General features: G+C 49.2%; 2 non-coding genes across 2 annotated transcripts; one reads left to right on the top strand and one right to left on the bottom strand.

Moving 5' to 3' along the window:
- The first annotated feature begins 8,280 nt into the window (after positions 1 to 8,280).
- Positions 8,281 to 8,362, top strand: TRNAS-UGA (transfer RNA serine (anticodon UGA)). Its single transcript has one exon. It is a non-coding gene; the product is annotated as a tRNA-Ser (tRNA).
- A 6,244-nt stretch (positions 8,363 to 14,606) lies between these two features.
- On the bottom strand, positions 14,607 to 14,688 carry TRNAS-GCU (transfer RNA serine (anticodon GCU)). The gene has a single exon. It is a non-coding gene; the product is annotated as a tRNA-Ser (tRNA).

The raw sequence follows: 14,688 nt of genomic DNA, 5'->3' as shown, positions 1-14,688 counted from the left end.
ATCCATTTTTGCTTGCCTGGAGCATACAGGGCACACAGAGCAAAAGGCCCAGGCTGTGTGACCGTGAATGGCTGTAAATAGAGATATGCCAATTGCTGACCAAGAGGCTGCCAAGGAGTGCCCTTGACTTAACCCATATTGATACGAACACACAGCCGTCCGCAGGGGGAGTAATCTCTCGCCCAGTAAAAAATGTCTGGTACTCACAATCTCTCTTGCAAGTGTAAATTAACTTGAAACTTGCTTGTAAGAACTGGTGCCACAAAACGGACCAGTAGAATTTGGCCTCTTAGATAAGAAAGAGGATACGGACCCCCAGGGGTATAAAGATGGGTCCAGCAGCACATTTACTTGGAGAGTGTCAATCTACCATCTATCTGCTGGTTGGGTTAGATGTTTGATCTTCCAAGGTGACACCCACCCCGTATTCGTCTTTCCTAGGAATTGAGAGACCAGCCCTGGCCTGACACGCTGGAGTCGAGAGGCACAGAAGGGGGTAAAAATTGTACCTGGATGTGGTCCTTTGCCTTAAGTGTACACATAAACTTAGAGCTCTTTAAAAATTAAGCTGTCACTTGGTACCATTAATTCTATTTTCTATCTTTATTTTCTTTGTAACCATTTTTAAAATCTGTATTTGCTAACAGTTAAAGAGAGCAATACCCATTGAACCATATGCTTTTATAAGTCTTTTTAATAAACCAGTAACTGTTTAAGATTTTAACCTGACTCCTTCAGTTGTTGTAACAGAACCAAGCACAATTTAAAAGAACTTCAGCCGGTCATAAGGGACAGGTATAGGAAGAGCTTGGGCATTTGGATGTGTGTCACTCTCAGGTGACAGGTCCGTTGAGGCACCTCTCAGTCTTTCCCAGGCTGCCCTCTGCGAAGGAATCCTGTGTTCTAGCAGCTAAAATCTGAGGTGTAATAAGCTCTTCCTATAAATAAGGGGCATCTGTTGGCCTGCTGGCTACCCTCTGCGACGGGACCCTGGTCCTAGCAGTAAAGACACGGACGTTAAACCTTTTCTCGGAAACACATACACACACACGCTGCCCTGACCGTCGGCTGACACAGAGATGCCAAACTAGACTAAGCCATCTCGATAAAGGCTTCTGCCAAAGCCAGGGATTGAACCAGGACCTTTTAAATCTTCAGTCTAACACTCTCTCAACTGAACTACTTTGGCAAGTGTCTGCAGCTTTCTAAGGCTGATGCTTCTCTCAGGCACATTTTTCTGTGGCAGTATACAAGAGAGATGCTGCTCTCTGTGGCCCTGCAAGGCAAAATGAGTTTTGCCTGCCCCCCTTAGCCTGACTTGCACTTGGCCCCATTCCTGCTGCTTTTCTCAGGGTGTTCCAGTGGCTACCAATGGGCAGAGTGAGTTTCATAATGTGCACCACTAGTGAGGTTGTTTGCGCTTGTGCGGATGTGGGCTACTGTGGTACCCACCAGTTACTCACAAAGAGCTTAGCTAAATATAGTTTTATAATTTGATAGAAGAAAAAATTCTGAAACAAGGGATAGTTAACAAGGTACATGACTTCATATGTTTAGTATGAAATCAAATAAAAAGAACATTAACTCTGCAACACATTCCATACCTATTTGGTATCTTACAGGGACTGTTCCTTTGAGCCATAAAACAAAATTGTCCAGCTTCTTGAGTTAGCAAACAAGCTATGATGATTCATATTGCTACATGAAATGAAATCGTTGTTACACTTTATGATGGAAATTAAATATTCTGTTATTTAATGGGCTCAGTTCGGAGTCCTGTTTGGGTACATCTACATTTGCTCCCTAGTTCGGACTAGAGATGCAAATGTAGGTGACCAAAATTGCTAATGAAGTGGAGATAAATATCCCCTGCTTCATTAGCAAGATCTCGCCTGGCTCGCTAGTCCAAATCACAGCTGATTTGAACCAGTAAGTGTGTGCCTGGACACGGTAGTTCAAACCAAAGCCCTTGGTTCGAATTAATGTTACTCCTCATTTTTTGAGTCCAAGGTGTTGTCCTGGACCATAAACCAGAACAGCCCTGTCCAGGGAAGGCACCATGGCTTAGCTGGTTAAAGCACCTGCCTTGTGAACAAGATATCTAGGATGCAACTCTCAGTGGTACCTTGTTGTAGTCTTTGTTCATATTTTGCTAAGTCCTTCTGAAACACAGAAGAGATCTCTCCTGGCTACCCATAGAACTGCTGGTTCAGGAAAAGGCTGATTGGGGAGGAATGTTGGGAAGAAGGAAACCACAAGCCTGGAGTGGTTGCAGAGGCCACTGTGACTGGCAAGGCAGTGGGAGAGTTTGAACTCCCTGGATTTCATACTGGAGCTCTGCTTAAAGCTGCAGGATCTGACTCCAGAGGCTGCTCTTAAATGCAACAGAGTTTGAGCTGCTTGTAGCTCTGCCTTTGGGACAGGGAGTTTGTACTAGAAAGAGGCAGGCTGGGTGACTAAGAACAAGAGGCTGGGCATTCCCATCATTGAAGGGTTGTCAGATCATCATGAGAACATTGCCCGGTATGCCACTTAAAAGATGGGGCGGCAGGGAAGAGTAGGAATGAGACTGGCAAGGGGCTGAAGCAGCAGGGTTTGCGTGACCGGGCCAGCTGTGCAGGGAGCAGGAATGTCTCTGCCTTGTTCTCACAACTATTCTAGAGGACACTTGGGGGACGTTCAACTCACCAAGATCCAGCCAGGGGAGCAGACAGCGGAATCTCTCTTTAAAGGGCCCGAAGGCTCCTCCACATCAATACGGACCCTGCTGAGCCTGCCTGAGAAACGTTCCTTGCTTTAGGGCTGTCCTGTGTAGGGCTTCATCAGCCCAGGGAGCAAAGGGCAGGTGGCATCCCGAACGATGCACAGGGGCAGGTCCACGTCTCCGGCCCTGAGAGTGCGGTCGGGGGAAAGAGCTGGGAGGCACCTTCTGGTAGAACCTGGAGCTGCAAAATACGCCGTCATCACGCGCCTTCTCTGAGAATGGACCCATGTCCTGAAGGGGACAGAAAGTGGCCTGAGAAGAGCTAGTGTAGCTGAGCAAGCAGTGCAGGTGCTTGTCTTCCTGGTGATCTAGTGGCTGGGATTCAGCACGGTCACTGCTGTGGCCTGGGTTCGATTCCCAGTCAGGTAAACCAGCCTTGTCATGAAACCTGCCTGGTCTTTGCCCTTCTCTATCACAGGGTGTGCCAGTGGGTTGAGGGAAGGAAGGTGGAGGTGCTGGGATGTCAGAGGCAGGCTCTGGCTGGGAGACCTGCCAAGCACAATTCTCAGGCAGCTCCTTCCCTGCATGGGCAGCACAGATTGTATTCCTTGGTGAATAAGAGCTTGTTGGGATGTGCCAGGGCTTCAGCTGTGAAAAACAGAGGGCCCTGCAGCTCCTTCTCTCAGCTGTGTGTGGGGGGCAGGGGAAGCAGGGAATCTGCCTGAGGCTTCTTCGGTGGCTTCATGGGCTGGATCCAGTCCACTGGCCTATATTGCCCAGGCCTGGCTTATAGGGAACCTTGGATGTGGGGGAGGGATGCTGTAGAAAGGCCAGTCTTGCCTTCCTGGGCAGGGCATGATGATGTCTATTTTGTGCAGCACGGCTGCCAAACATCCCAGATAGAGAATCACAGGCCAGAGAGGTCTGTATCCAGCAGCCAAAGTAGCTCAGTTGGCAGAGTATTATACTGAAGATCTAAAGGTCCCTGATTCAATCCCAGGCTTTAGCATGTGACAACATAGGGCAGGAACATATCTGCTGAGCTGGTATTATTCCTGTGTTTGATCCTTACCTTGCTGGTTATGGCCACAGCTTGGCCAAGTCAAGACCATCTGATTAGCCCTGTCCCTGACTTCTTCCTGTGAGTTGTTGCCTCCTTGATTAATGCCCACCCACTGCTGGCCCTAGATATAGAACAGTGGCTATGGGGATGTGTTTGGATAATCTCATGTGATCTTATCTAGGGCCAGCCAGCTAAGCAGGAGGGACAGGGCAATTTTTCTCCTTCTTCTGCAGAGAGGGAGCCAGCTCATTCCCGTGAGGCTGCCTACAAATGGAGCAGGGTCTGGAGAGGTGAAGCAGCTGAATGGAAAAAGCAAGGACAGTAGAGTACCAGCTACCAGCTGAGAACCTCAAGCACAGCACAGTGTGTTGTTCCCATAGAGTAAGGGGCAGGGTTCAGGAGTTTGAATTCTATAAGCTGAGTTCAAATCTCAGTGGGCCCTACTGGGGAAAAGTTGGTTTGTATAAATCCTTGAATACTGATCTTCTTGCCTCTCTCACTCAGTTCTACTTTGTGCTTCTTCACTTTCTCAATGTAAGGACTTTGGAGAAAATTCTCAAACATCTGCTCCAGTTGCGCAATGGATCAGCGCACAGTACTTATAAGGCAGTGTGCACAGGAGACATGCTGAGGCTGTGAATTCTAACGTCACCCAGAGCAGTGGTTTTCAGTCCCTACTGGGCTGTCCCCTTCCAGTGAGCCTTGTGGGAGCTGGGATTCCAGCTCAGAGGAGATTCAGTCTAAATTCCCCCTTCACAGATTATGGCCTCATCAGAGTGAATGCTGGGTGGCCAGGATCTAAGGCCAAGTGGCCCAGAAAGAGTTGGACCTTGGTCCTTCTTGCTTCCAGGGTCTTGTTGCCCATCTTCCCCCCGCCCCGCCCCAACCAATCAGCAGCTGTTGTCCCTTTCAGCCATTGGGTCAGCTCAGGCATGGAGGCAGGAAATGGGGCAAAGGAGCCAAACAAGCTGAGGGAGGCGGGAAATTCTGATCTCTGCATCTCCCCTATGTGAGGGTTTGTCTACTCGTCATTCCTCTTTTGAGAGACAAATGCAAATTCAGCTGAGTGAAATTGCAAATTAAATGGGGATTTGCATTATCACGTCTGGCCGCTATTTCAAAATGCGCTATTTAGAAAGAACAGGCGCTGTCTAGACGCAGTTATTTCAAAAGAAAACCCTTCTTTCAAAAGTACCCTTACTCCTTATAAAATGCGGTTTAAGGGTTATTTCTGAGGAAGGGTTGGCTCCCGAAATAAGCGTATCTCAACAGCATTTTGTATTTCAAAATACTTTATTTTGAAATACAAAACGCTGTTGATACGCTTATTTCATATTTAATACTATATTTTCAAAATAAAGTATTTTCAAATAGCACTGGTGTGTGAATATACAAATGAAGTGCAGCATATTTAAATCCCTCTTTCATTTTCAATTTCATGTGTCTACATTCACATCCCTGGCAGGTTCTCTGGGCGCTGACAGCCCCAGGGTATCACAAGGGCGTGTGGTGCTGGCTCTCCTGTCCCAGCAATTGCAGTCAGAGCCCTGCCTTGCCAGTGCCAGGCACAGCAGCCTCTGCACCCTCTCCAGGCTTGTGGTTTCCTTCTTCCCAATGCGCCTCCCCAGTCAGCCTTTTCCTGAACCATCAGTTTCATGGGTGGCCAGGGGAGGCCTCTTCTGTGTCCCAGAAGGATGCAGGAAAATATGAGCAAAAGCTACAGCAAGGTATCACTAGGATTTAAACCCAGGATCTCCTGCTTACAAGGTAAGTGCTTTAGCCAGCTAAGCCACAGTGCCCTGTCTGGCAATACCTCCAATACAGATACCCTTCTTGGCTATATTCCAAATATCGAGCTTTTCCAGGATATCTTTTGTATCTGTGAAAAACTCTGCCGTGTCCATTGAATGGGTCAACATTTTGAGATCAGTTTCCAAAACAGTGGGCGTGTTCTTTCGGAAGGCCTGTATTCCTCATTTTATTAGGAATAAGGCTCTTCCCAAAGAGAAGATTTTCCCCACATTTGGGCCCGTGTAGATGGGCCAAATGTCAGAAAATCATCTTCTGGAAAAAAAAAAGTGTGTCCAAAACTGTTCTAATTAATGGTCCCAGACAACACCTTTCAATTCCAAAGTGCAGCCATTCCCCATCAGTCTGGGAGGGGTCTCAAGGCCTGTGCAGCCAAAGAAATGTGATTGGTAGCTCGTACCCACAATCTTTTTGTCAATTGCAGTGCAACCTAAGGATAACTTGCTAAGCACACACTACAGTCTGCCGCTCTACCAGCTGAGCTATCGAAGGTGCCTGAGTGTCACTGGTTTGTCCATGTTGGCCCATCTACAAGTGTCAGGGCAATTGCTCCCCCAGGTGGATGGCATCGCAGGCGAGGGGCAGAAGAACCCAGGAGCACAGGGGTGCTTCCCATGCAGAAGGACCCCTGAGCTAGATCCATTCATGTTACAGAAAAAGTAAAATAGTTGGCTGCTTCTCTTGTGTTTCAATTTCTCTTGGGGTGCAGGAGGAGCAGATCCACAAAAAACCAAACAGTTTGAGTGAATTTTGGGCCAGCCTCTCACTTGTGCTGCTCGCTCTCCCAGACAGATCCCAAGCCAGTAGCTCCACACCCAATGGATGGGTTAGCAGAGGCCAGGGGGCAATAGGCAGAGCCTGGCAGCTGCTGGGACCAGATCTGAGGGCATCAGGGGAAGGAGCAAGAAACACAAACTCAGCCCCCTGCATCTCTAGCTAGGCTGGTAGGTTTCATGGCCCCAGCTCATCTGAGCCAGCCGGATGAGAGACCGAACGCCAGTGGGCACCAGACACCCAGCAGAAAGCACAAAAATCTCTTCTCACCAGCCTGAGAACAAGAAATCTAAGGCAGGAGGGTTTTTCAACAACCAGCCTAGGAAAATCCCACTGACAGTTGAACTCAGGTTGCAAAGTTCAGAGCCCTGAGTGCTGCCCCTTGCAGCATGGGACAAACAGCTGATGTTTTTGGTGGGCACCTGGGACTCTCAGCTCTCAGGCTGCCTCTGCTCTCCTGGTTCCCTCCAGCTGCCCTATCCCAGCTGCTTGTTTATTTTTTGTTTTTACTTAAATACGAGCTCTAGTAGAAGCCGTGTGACACTCTCCCCTCCCCCATCACGGCATGGACAGGTCGCCACCCCCAACCAGACTCTGAAATGGCCCCCTGCATTTCCCCAGCCCCATGGGGCTGAGAGCAAAGAGATCCAAGGCCAGGCTGGAGCCAGGGGAAGCAGGAAGAACGCCAGTCTACACAGACCCTCTTTGCGCAAAAGCCTCTTGTGCAAAAACAGACCCCAACTAATTATGCAAATGAGCATGGCAATATGCTAATCAGTACTTCATTTGTATGAACTTTTGCAGAAGAGAGATGCAGTATGGAGATAGCCTAGGTGGTAGAGAGCCATGAAGTAACATACACTCAGGAAAAATCCCTGGGCTGCAATAAGAATAATTCACCAGCTCAGACGTGATTTCTAAACCGCCAAACAGGGAAAATAATAAAACCTGATGGACTAGGGAAACTACTCCCTACTTACACATTTCAGGGTGTCCAATCGTAGCCGACACAAGAGTGTGTGGCCTAAAGGATAAGGTGTCTGACTTTGGATCAAAAGATTAAGGGTGTGAGTCCCTTTGCAATTGTATTTACCTCCATTTGTGAGTGCTTGTGGGTCCTGCTATCTTTGGCCTGGAAAGGTCCTATGTAGCAATGTGGTTTTTCTGTAACCCTATTGGAAGGCCTGTAGGTATTCAGTAGGTCTAAACTGAAGCCTTCTTCTGCAGCCAGATAAAAGAGCAGCAGCAATTAGTTGTAAAGCCTGGAGTCACATGCTCATATTCTAGCTATATGACATTTAAATAGTGTTACACAAGGCTGGAGGGGGGGGGGGGGGGTCTTATCCTAGTGGCACCCACTGTCACCAGGCAGGAAACAGATCTCATGGTGAGTAGAGAAAACTTAACAGCATTTTGTCTGGCAAAAGACTGATTACCAATAGTTGTGGCTGTGAAATCGACATTCTATGATTCTTGTCCTCACTTTCCTGTTGTTTGTCTGTGTGATCGCTGTCTGGTTTGGATCTTTTACTGTCTGCTGTATAATTGATTTTGCTAGGTGTAAATCAACTAAGGTGGTGGGGTTTGATTGGTTAGGTAATTCTGTTACAGTATGTTATGTTCGGTTAGTGAAATTATACTAAAAGAATTGGTTAAGGAAGAACTAAGCAGTATTGAGTTTCTCTATATAAACTGAGGTCCAAGAAGGAGACCAGCAAGAAGGAAAAGGGGAGAAGAGAAGAGAAAGGAAAGGAAGAGGAGAGAAGACCTTGAAGCAGAACTCACCTCCAAGGCAGCCTAAGACGAGAACAGCCAGAACTCCTCTGCACAGCTGTTGAAATGGTTTGCTGTGTGAATTCTATGGCAGGTGATGTTCGGACTGTGCACTGGAATTATTTACCAGCTTCCCTGGTCCTCCCTAATACATGCAGCTGTGGTGGCCGAGCAGTTAAGGCATTGGACTTGAAATCCAATAGGGTTTCCCTGTGCAGGTTCAAATCCTGCTCACGGTGAGGCCTATGTTTTGGCCATACCCCTTCCTAGGGCAACAAGGGCCTCTCTGAGTTACCAGCAGTGGGACTGTTAGGGTATGTCTAGACTACAGGGTTTTGTCGACATAGAGCGTCTAGACACATTCAGTTCTGTCGACAAAGCAAGCTGCTTTGTCGACAAAACCCTGTAGTCTAGACGCAACCCTACAGGCAATAACACCTTCTGTCGACAGAACTCAGCGGTAGTGTAGACCCTGGTATAGTTTTGTTGAGAAAAGTCCACTTTTGTCGACAAAACTCAGTAGTCTAGACACACCCTTAGTGTTGACGTCTAATTAATTGCAGCATTAGTCCATGTCTTCACTCAGGTGGAGATTTCTGCTGCAATCCATCTCGGGGGTTACGTCTACACTGCAGGCTTTTTGCACAAAAACTTGCAGAGCATCTATACTGCACGCATGTTCTTGCACAAGTAAATTTACAGTACAGCATCAGAAAACAGGTCTTCTTCCGTAAGAGTTATTCCTCTCCCCACGAGGAAAAATCCTTTTGTGCAAGAGCTCTTCCACAAGAGGGCAGTGTCGGCAGGCAACATTAATTTCTTGTGCAAGAAACCCCTATCTGAAATGGCTATCAGTGCTTTCTTGTGCAAGAGGGCGTCCACACTGCTATGGATGCCCTTGCGGAAAAGCACCTCTCTTGCACAAAAGCACATGGCAGTGTGGATGCTCTCTTGTGCAAGACCTTTTGCACAAGAACTATTCTGCAAAAGAGTTGTTGCACAAGAAGCCACCAGTGGATGCTCTACCTCGACTTAGATCCCCAGGAGGCACTGGGGAATAATGACTTTGAATGGCCTTGGGCAGGAGATATTTTGAAATAGCAGCAGTGGAGCATCCACACTATGGCTATTGCAAAATAGCTATTTCGGAAGAGGCATTATCCCTCATGCAGTGAGGTTTACAGATTTGGAACTAAGCCATGGCTGGCTTTTGAGGTGAGTGAGTAGAAAGAGAGAGGGGCCACTAGAGGCTCTTCGCCCTCTGGATGGCTCTGCTTGTGAAAAAAATAGGGACCCCACACCATTGGAGAACGTGGGTATCAATTTCAATGCCTCTCTCATACTAAGCGAGCCACTGACTAGGCTCCCTAACTTTAATCCAAGCCCCTTCCCTTCTGCCCCCCCTCTCACTCAGTTCCTCCAGTGCCTGGCTGGAACGGCTGCCCCACTGCCAGCCCCGCTGCTTGGCATGGTGCAGTCATGGGGCCAAGAGCAGGGGAATCCTCAGGTGTGGAGAGCAGCTGGGGGCTGGATGGGGGGCCTGGAGTGCAGGGGGCAGGAGAGAGGGATGGACCAGAGGATGTGTGGCTCGGGGGTGGGGAGACAGCTTCTCCCAGGGTCCCCTCAGTGTATTATTCCCAGCATGATATATCAATTGCGGGACATATTAATGTTGTTTGGGGTTTTTTTGGGGGGGGGGGGGGGAGGAGGAGGTGTCTTTTAACTGTGTTTTCAACAACAGGGTTTCATGTTGATGAGCTGAATTTCAGAAAACTGAAGATGTCCCTGACAGCGATAACAACCATGAAGAAATTGTACCAAAACACCAACATTGAGCCTGCCAGTTGCAGAATCTAGTTTCATTTATAGATGTGGTACAAGAAGAAACAAATGACACCTAAAAAAAGATGGCCAGGCCCACTTTTGCCAGATGCTAAGCACTATAAATTAAAATTGAACACTCAGCAATTGGAGCAAAAATGGTGGAAGCAGAATGCAAGCCACAGTTCATTCGGCCATGCCAGAAAGGATGGAACTCTGTGTTCATGGCTGTGGAGAGAATTCGGTGCATTCGGAATGAACAACAAAGGTCCATGAGAAATGTGTTCCCAGGACTCCAAATTAGTATGCAAGAAGCAGTTCTTCGCTTTATGCTATTCTTTTTGCTAAAAAACTCCCCCTGCTGATCATTCTGTATTTTTATTAACATTACTTATTGGTTGGTCAAAAGGCTGAATCTAGCAGAGCTGGTTTTATTGGCAGAATATGCCATGGTTATGGGCCCATTGGTGAAAGCACTAAATATTATCCAAGCACAGATAAGTACACTAATGGAATGGAGTGCAGCTGCATAAATTATACCAGCATTAGGGGGTAGCAGAGATTTTTTTTTTCAGTTTATCCTGTACAGACTAACAGTCTGGTAGCACTTTATAGATTAACAAAACATATATGTGGTATCACGAGCTTTCATGGGCACAGCCCACTTCAGATGACTGGAGTTTTGAGTTTAGGCTGTGCAGAGCCAAAATAAATAGGTCTGTACAGCCTAAACTTAAAACTCTGGTCAGCTGAAGTAGTGGGTTGTTCCCACAAAAGCTCATGATACCATCTATCTGTTTTGTTGTCTATAAAGTGTTACGAGACCATTTGTTGTTTTTTAAGTTTAAATTATACTTGATGGTTTCAAAACTGCAAAGGAACAGGATGCCCTCTTGAGGCCACTGGTAGATGCACTTCAGTGCACCATTCAGAAATGTTTTGGTGAAATAATTAAGGACCTGGAGCTAATAGCAACTGACATCTTGATGCCAAATATTAGGACCACTTGGAACATGCATGAAACTGGGATTAGAAAAGGTAAGACTGTCATTTTAGACAAATGAAACTAAAAAGAAGCTTGATCGGTATTTGGCGTCTTCAGAAGAGACCATGGAGCTGCTGCACTCTTTTTCTAGAATTAGGGAGCTGTGCGCCAGGGCCAACAGACCTCAGTCTCCAGCAGCTGCCTGAGAGAGATTCTTCCGTGTGATGGGACTCATTTTTTCAGAGACAAGCAAGGATTGGTACATTTGAAAAAAGAAGCTCTTATGGTTGAACAAACATTTTGGAAATTAATCATGACAACGGAAAAATGCACACTGTGAATGTGGACAAAATACATACATTTCTGTAATCTGACTTGTATTTAATTTGGTCCCTCTTCATCTTTATAAATGAAGGCAGTGAGTATCGTTAAATTCCATCATTGAAAAATGTATAGTATAGGTGTGCATATAATACAGATTTATATTATAAGTGTTTATATAGCACGTGTTTGTGTGTGTTAGTGGTGACCTGCAAGAACTCGGGTGGTTAAGCATAGGGTTCCATAGGACAAGTAATTTTTACCTTTGCATACTTAAGTACAATTAAGATAGGATACTTTTGTACTTTCACTGAAGTAGTTTTACAGAAGATTACTTTGATTTTTACTTATATTTGTTTCAAAGTAGTAGGACTTTGAGTTGCATTGCATAGAGTAGTTACAGTACAAGGCATTGCATTTGCACAGAGGAAAACAATGAAAATGGGTTGCAGAGACAGGAGAGCAATTCTGTGAGTCCCGGGAATAAGACAAGAGAAAAGCGATGAGACTCTGTCCTGTCTTTAGCTCCCTTTTTATATTTTAAACACCTTTCAAATGCAGCAGCACAAACACACAACTCGAGTGGGCCGGGCGGGAGGGTCTGCAGCCTCCTGAGCCTGCCCAGCGCCTCCCAGGTGAATAAGGGATTAAAATAAATGTTGAAGCAAATACAAAGGTCCCTGGCCAGGACCACTCTCTGACTCGCGCCTCATCCCCCCGGGGAAGCTGCTTTAACAGCCCTGCCCCCGGCACTGGGGCTTTGCTCTCGGTGTTGCAGAGTTTACCTGGCACCCCTTCCCCCACCAGACCTGAGTCTGCCCCGACCACCCCAGCCCCGTCCCCTGCCTCCCCGTCGGGACACACACAGCGCGCGGGCAGAGACACGGGCAAAGGCTGCGCCAGAAACGCTGCGCATGCAGTGACCAGGCAGGAGCCCACAGTGGCACCGCCTCTCAGGTGAGCATCCCCCGTCCCCCTCCGCCCCGGGTCCAACCAGACGCTCTGGGCAGAATCCAGGACTGGCCCACGTGGGCATCCCTCGACCATGCCGCCGCCGCAGCCTCCCCCCCCCCCCCCCCCCCGCCACGTGGGGCCCAGAGCGAACCCTGCAACCCCAGCAGCGCGCGCCGGCCCCGCCCACCTCGGGACACGCCCCCGCTCCCAGCCCGGCAGGGAGGGAATCCCCCGGGTCGCTACACGCGCTGCAAAAGCCCCGCCCCACCTGCGAGCCGGCCCGGGCTCCGAGAAGCGGAAGTAGCCTCTGGCCCGGGGCGTGGCCAAGCAGCGCCCTGTCTGAGCTAAGACCTGGCGCTGGAGTCACGGGCCTGCTGCGCATGCGCGGTCTGACGGGCCATTCTACGCCGCCGCAGTCGGGTTTTCGGCTCACGGGCAGGGAAAGGGACCAGACTGCGCCGCGGTTACTGCGCATGCGCCGTGCTCCCTGTGCCGGGAGCCATTGTGAGGGGCCGTTGGGGCCGTTACTCGCTGCGGGGCAGGGGTCCGGCGCTGGGTATCGGGGCGCTCCCGCTAGGGTCCCTTGGGCTTGGCGCTTCCTGATGCTCGCGCTGGCCTGGCGGCAGGTCTCAGTGGCCCAGGGACTCTCTCCTGTGAGCTGTGACCCCCTCCAGGGGAGTCTCACACAGCGGTCTTGGGATCACAAGCTCCCTGTCATCTTGCAACAGGGGCAGGTCTGTTCTGTAAAAGCTGCCCTGGAAATCAGGGAGATTTGAACCCACAATCTTTAAATGGCTGGTCTGGCTTATACTGATGGCTACAGCTTAGAAATCCAACACCCTTTCCATTGCACTGCAGCTCACAGCACCAGTCATCTCTTCTCTCTGCTTTGCAGCAGGGCAATTGCTGGGGTAGAAGAAAGGGAAAAGCTGAGCCAGAGGAACACATGCTCCCCCTCCCACACTCAGACCCCCCCCCATACCCAGCCCCCTGCCCAGAGCCTCAGCCGTGGCTTAACCCTGGTTTCAGAACAGCGAGGCCAATGCAAACAGCCCCATGGCAGACAGGTAGTGAGAGCGTCAGTGGGTGGGGCAGGGAGCTGGGGGCAGATCTTGGCTCTAACTCTCTGAGTGACCTTGGCCTCTTTAGTGAATGGCTCCCTGGCCCTGTCTGTACAGCAGGGACAGCAACACTCACAGCCCCACAGGAGGGGGCTGGTTTGATGCTTCACCCCACGGCCCAGCAATGAGCCCCCAACTTCCCCTGTGCTCTGGGATCCAAGTTTGCCGTGTGAATTCTGTGGGGCAGGTGCCATCAGGCCTGGGCACTGGGATTATTTACCAATTTACCTGGCCCTCTGACACTGCTAAGATCAGAGCTGAGGCGGCTGAGTGGTTCAGGTTTTTGATTAGAAACCAATAGACTAAGCAGGTCCACAAAATCCACTAGTTCTGCAGCCCGAGAAAAGTAAATGTGAACCTCAGTCCTGCCTGTCCCTCCCCTCACGCCATGGGGGCTGGAACGCCAGAGGCCTGAGGTGTCTTAGTTGGGGGCCACATCAGAGAGGGCTGAGGGCCTTTAGAAGAGGTTTTTTGTTTCTCACTTTTGTGCTCCCCGATTTTTCTGCGGGTCAGTGGCCCCCGACCCACAAAAGTTCCCTACCCCTGCCATAAATAAAGCAACATTGAAACCTTGTGTGCTGGCCGTAATGTTTTCCTTTCTTTAAAATGAAGTTTGATCAACTAACATGAGACAGTTCAAATGCTTAAACTGTTTATTTAAATGAAACTGTTCTCCCCAGCTGCAGCCTTAGCAAAATGGCTGGGGTGTGATTATGTCATTAGTGGAGAGTGTCCATTAGTAACCAAGAGTCCATGGAAAGGTTTGGGGAGGGCAGGGGCTCAGCAAAGGGGTGGGGTCTTGGGGAAGGGACGGGATAGATCATGATATTTAAAAGGTGACCTTGGGGGCATGTGGCCTCCTGAGCAGCTTTTGATGTTCCCTGCTTGAGCCCCAGAACCAGCCCTTAGTAAGGAGGGCAGGGAGAGCAGCTCACACATGCCAAGGGGCTGGCCAGGGGCAGGACATGAGCCCTGGGAGGCAGCAGTGACATCACAAGGGCCTTTTGCAGCACCTCAGCTCATTGGTTGAGAGGCAGTGACCTCACAGAGGGGCCATGGCAACAGCCAGGTGGGACAGGCTGCAGGGCATCTCAGAGACCCCCATGGCCTGGCTGCCTGGAGTCTCCTTTGTGAGGTTTCCCCTTGAGGGCAGAAGGGATTGAGGGTCCCAGCTGGGAGTGTCTCTGTGGAGATTTCCCCTTTCCCCAGGCTGCAGTGGGAGGGGCTGGCACTGAACTGAAGAGAGATCTGGGAGAAGCAAGAGGAAGGGCTGCGAATATCCAATGAGGAGGGGATTCGAACCCACATGTGTAGAGCACAATGGATTAGCAGTCCATCACCTTAACCACTCAGCCACCTCATC

Source organism: Pelodiscus sinensis, chromosome 31, assembly GCF_049634645.1.
Source record: "Pelodiscus sinensis isolate JC-2024 chromosome 31, ASM4963464v1, whole genome shotgun sequence".
Classification (NCBI taxonomy): domain Eukaryota; kingdom Metazoa; phylum Chordata; order Testudines; family Trionychidae; genus Pelodiscus; species Pelodiscus sinensis.
This window is presented reverse-complemented; position numbering and strand designations above follow the sequence as displayed.